The sequence below is a fragment of the Octopus bimaculoides genome, chromosome 9, assembly GCF_001194135.2.
Source record: "Octopus bimaculoides isolate UCB-OBI-ISO-001 chromosome 9, ASM119413v2, whole genome shotgun sequence".
Lineage (NCBI taxonomy): Eukaryota > Metazoa > Mollusca > Cephalopoda > Octopoda > Octopodidae > Octopus > Octopus bimaculoides.
In genome coordinates, this window is record NC_068989.1 from 38,961,263 (window position 1) to 38,967,091 (window position 5,829).

The following is a 5,829-nucleotide window of genomic DNA, read 5'->3' on the forward strand; positions in this document are numbered from 1 at the left end:
ATCACAAGCACCACCACTACAAACCCTATAACCACCCCAGTAATAACCTGTACCACCACCATCATTACAACCACCATCATTACCACAATAACCATAACAACCACCACCACCACAACCAAGATCAAAACAACCGTTGCCACTACCAACCACAATCATCATCTCAACCTCCAGCACCACCATCACCTCTATAATGTTTCTCACTCCTACAAAAGACAATAGGATCTGCAATGACAGCTAAACACTTCCATTTGAACCGCAAGACATCGCCTTACAACAGAAGAAGAGAAAATAATATTACATGACAAAAAGAAGTTTTATTTTTTCTTCCGTTGTTGCTGCCTGTGTGTAGAATTTAGATTTCTATATAGAATAGATGTTTTACGAAGGAATATCTTGTTTTTCATCACAGGAACATGGCAGAATTATAATGCCATATAATTGGAGCTTTTGTAAATCTGGTTATAGATAGAGCCATGCTTCTTTCAACACAAACACAACTGGTTTAGATCAAATGAACAACTATAAAAGGAATAATTTATCTGTCCTTATCTATCTATCTATCTATCTATCTATCTATCTATCTATCTATCTATCTATCTATCTATCTATCTATTTATCACACACACCATGGTTCCTTCTTAATCCCTTCTCTCTGTTCCTCTCTATCTGTTATCCATGTGTGTATATATATATGTATGTGTGTGTGCTTGAATGCATACATGTATACATTGAAGTGGAATGCACTGAGTGTTAAAAATGCATATATTCATTGGCGCACAAACACATGCAGGTATGCAAATGCACATACACACATGCAATTTGTGCAGTTTTCTGTTTGATAATCTCATTTCACAAAACATACTAGGTGAAACGAAATGTAAAATTATGTAAAATTCTTAACAGATAATATAATAATGTTGCCTAGGTATATAATTCTGAATGAAGATATATATAAGATAATCTGATATATATGATATGATATATAATATAATACATACATACATACATACATGCATACACACACATACATACATACATAGAGACACATACATATATATATATAGATATGCTTGCATCCACATGAGTAATATGCACTCTCCCTCCTCTCTCTATCTCTCTCTCTCTCTCTCTCTCTAGACACACAGACACATACATGTGTGCAACATAGATATTGCATTCACTTATCAGTAATATTCTCTCTCTCTCCCTCTTTATAAATGTATTATATACACACATATATGCACACACATATTTGGGTAATATTTTGTGTGTGTGTGTGTGTAATATCTAATAAATTTTGATACTTTGTCCAGTCAATGTTTATTTCTTATACTGTACTTATTTTACACCTATCTTTTTATTCATTCTTAATATCATATTTTATTTATAATATTTTCTGTTGCTTTATCGTTTGATCATAGATAGATGTTCAGCCTCATGTATTTCTTATCTACAACACTTGAAGCAATGTATACAGCCTTAGAATTTCGTTTTTATTGCAAAAGAATTATGAGCAGTAATTGAACACATCAACACTTATCCAAGAAAGATATATATCCATGGAGTTTGTGTGGTTGTTCAATAAGTGAGTTTGTGTGGTTGCTCAAGCTCATAGAAACAACAGCCAAATATCATTTTAAATTACACCTTACTACCTGAAAGGTAAAACAAAGAAAAGGAAGGGATAATTTGTTCTATGTAATCTTTGATATACTAAAAGATAAGATGGTCATGGTTGGAATACCTTTGATTATAGGTTTGTTTCAACAAGGGTAGTGTGAGGTCTATTCAGCAACAATGATTTGTTTTTCTTTCTCTCTGCATGTGAGTATGTGTGTGTGTGTATGCATGTGTAAAAATGTGTATAAACACGTATTTAAAGTTATCTTTATATAAGACACACACATGCACATATCGTTTAATATACACAGAATTTTAAAAGGAGCTACTGATAGTTCCATGCAGTAAAGACACAATGATTTGGCAGGTTTATATAACACACCATGGGTCTCCAAGTAGTCCTTCAGGCTCAGTGCATACTGTATAAAAATATGCTAAATTATTGTGTTTCTACAACATGAAAATATTGGTACTTCTTTTTTAAATCTTTAAAATTCTGTGATTAAATTATATTTGTCCCTCAATGGATGAAGTACTCATTTGTTAATCCTATCTAAAACAGGACAGTAAACTAAATATATATATATATATATATATATATATATATATATATATATATATATATATATATATATATAGAGAGAGAGAGAGAGAGAGAGAGAGAGAGAGACAGACAGACAGACATACAGATAGATAAATTGACATACGTAGTTATATATGTGTGTGTGTACAAGGTCTGATTAATATGTATCCAGACTGTTGCCATAGTAACGAAGCTAAAGCATGCAGAGTGAAGTCATTTGGCAAATATTGACCTTAAACTTTGTTGTGTATGCACACTAAGTTTTAACATTCAAGCTCACTTCTGCTATTTACAGCAGTGTTTGGAAGGAACGTGCAAAGTTGTCATGGTGATACTTGCTCAAAGACCTGTGCAAAGTTGCAGAAAGTGTATGGAGAGGAGTGTATGAGCCACATACAGGTGTACAAGTGGTTCAGACATTTCTGAGATGGCTGAAAAAATGTCGAAATTGATGAATGTTCTGGGAGACCCGCAACCAGCAGAACTGAGTAAAACTTTGCAGATATGCATACAACTGTGAGGGGAAATCATCGAATCATTATCTGTGAGTTATCAGAGGATGTACAGATTAGTTACGATTCAGTTCATTCCATTATCACTATGGATTTGGGTATGAAATGCGTGTTTGCCAAAAGTTTGTACCAAAACTGCTTTCAGCTGACCAACAAGACACTTGGATTTCAGTTGCATAAGATTTCCTTGATTGTGTCGAGAATGATGAAAACGTTTTGAAAAATTTGTGTAGGCCTCTGAGCAAGAATCGCTAAGCTTTTGGTAAAATTTGATGCTGATCCTTAGCTCGACTTTCTCTGTCATGGTAAATGCGATGATCACACACTACACACTTTCCTTCCAAGCACTGATGTAAATAGCAGAAGTGAGGTAGACTGTTTAAACTTAGTGCACATACACAGCAGAGTTCAAGGTCAATCTGTGCCAAGTGACTTAACTTTGGATGCTTTAACTTCGTTACTTTGGCAAAAGTCCAGATATTTATTGATCAAACCATGTATTGTACGTTGTTTTTGGTATCAGGTAGATATTAATTTCTTTTAATATAGCAGGTCTGTCTATACTTGCACTTAGGTGGCCACAGATATATTTAGTATATATTCCTAGCTAATATCTGAAGTATAAACCAAGTTATAAAACCTACTTGTATTTTTATTATTAATGTGGTGAGGTGACAGAACTGTTAGCACACCGGGCAAAATGCTAAGTGCATTTTGTCAGTCCTTACATTTTGAGTTCAAATTCCACTGAGATTGATGTAATTAACTAACCCCTCCCCAAAGTTTCAAGTCTTGTGCCTATAGTGGAATGGATTGCTATTATTATTATTATTATTAGTAGTAGTAGTAGTAGTAGAATACAAACTCTGTATATATAGACTTAGGTGGGTTCTTTTTATTTTGCAGTAGTTGTTATTGTTGCACACTAGGTTAATCCTGATCCAGTAAACTCATAATTAAAGACATTGCAGCCATAATTATAGCCATTTCTTTTTACCTCCTTTCCTCTTTTTTTTTTTTTGCTTGAGCTTTCCAAACAATTATTTAATCTGACCTATATCTTTTAAGATGTAGAGGTATGATTTGAAAGAAATTTATCAGATGCAGCTGTTCATATTGAATGAGTACATAAAAGAGCTGTTGTTTGTTTGTGGTAGACTGTGACAAGTATTCATATATTTTAGCATTTTCTAGCATTTCTTTTGTGCTCATAATTATATGAAATTACTCCCCACACACAGAGCATTGTGTGTGTCCATATAAATACACATGTAGACCTGAACTATACAAACTTTTCGTTTCAACATCTGTCAAAACTTGCCCTACCTGCATTGTCTTATTTTGTGTTTATTGCTCTCATTGGATGGATGTGTGGTGTGTGTGCTGGCATGGTAAAAACATGCAGTACATTCTGTAAAGTAGTTGGTAATAGGTAGGGCATCTAGTTGCAGAAGCCCAACCAAAGTAGATATAGTTGCATGATGTAGTCCTCCAACTCATCAGATCCTGTCAAACTGTCCAACCTAAACCAAGATGGAAGCTGGATGTTAAGCAATGATAATGACAATATGATTATACAAACATACCATAACACACACACACATATATATATATCATCATCATCATCGTTTAACATCTGCCTTCCATATATATCCATATATATATATATATATATATATATATATATATATATATATATATATTCAGAAGTGTGGTACAACAAGGCACCAATATTTACTGGAAAATAGCAATCAATACAGTTACGACGCTATTGTATGGCTTCACTACGTATATACTGGCAAAAATGTGTGTGTGCAACAAACATGAAAAGTTTGTCTTACCTCTAGGAAGAACATTCAATAAATGGACAACCCAGAATAGGATAAAGCAGGACCGGTTTCTGACTCTTCAAATATTGGTAAATATTGGTGCCTTGTTGTTCCACTCTTCTGAATTTTTATATATATACCCTTATAGGGCTTTATTTTGTTGGAAATTAATACATATATATATATATATATATATATATATATATATATATATATATTCAGCATTTTTATTCTTTTATTTTGATCATTGGATTGCCACTATGCTGAGGCAGACATTAAAAAGGGAGTTTTTACATGATTATATCGATCCTATTACTTTGTCTGATGCTTATTTTATTGTCCTTGTGCAATTCAAAATTCAGTCAAGACTGACCCAAGGAGAAATCACTTCACTGATCACAAATAATGACTGCAAATCCTGATTGCATATAGTTATAAATATGTATTCAAGCACAAGCTGCCTATGTGGTAAAGACATTTGCTTCACAGCCAAGTAGTTTCCTGTTCAGTCCCACTGTGCAGCACTTTGAGCAAATGTCTTCTTTAACAGGCCCAGGCTGATGGAAACTCTGAAGAAGTTTGTTGTATGTGCACATAGATATATTCATACTTATGTTCGTATGCATATGTACATTATATAGGTATGTGTTTGTATCTCACTGGTTGACAACTGCTATTGGTTTGTTTCTTCTAATAACTTATTGTTTCAGCAAAAAGAAACTAATAGAATAAATACCAAAATTACAAAAAACATAGGTTCTAGCATCAATTTGATTGACTAAACTATTCAAAGCCATGTCTCAGCATGGCCTAAGCCCATGGACTTCTGCACAGTTTATGTCTCCCAGATATGACCGAAAATATTTATCCAAAGTGTCATGCCATACAATTGAACCAAGGCCAGCAAGCTGCAAATTATGCCTGTCACCTATACAGCCATGTTCTCTTGCCTGCTCTCATAGATATGTTTATGAGAACTTATGTTATTGCACTTTCTCAAGAATATTGCCTTCTGCACACCTAGACACATTACCCACCCTTTACATTTCCTATACTTCACTTCTAAATATTCCATTTATATACAACATTAACTACTTAAACATCATAGATTTGTAACATAAAAGTATATTTCTAATCGATAGCATTGTTTATAAACAATATCTCGCTTATGTTTTACTGATAGTAAGCAGTCATCCTTGATTGCAAATATTATACAAGAAAAATGTAATATTTGTGTGTGTGTGTGTGTGTGTGTGATAGCTTTATTTGGTTAGTACAGAGAAGA

General features: G+C 33.5%; 1 protein-coding gene across 1 annotated transcript in view; it reads left to right on the top strand.

The window, feature by feature from the left end:
- LOC106869101 (endoplasmic reticulum aminopeptidase 1) overlaps positions 1-5,829 on the top strand; it is a 1,169,084-nt gene that overhangs the window by 730,528 nt on the left and 432,727 nt on the right. The window lies entirely within an intron of this gene.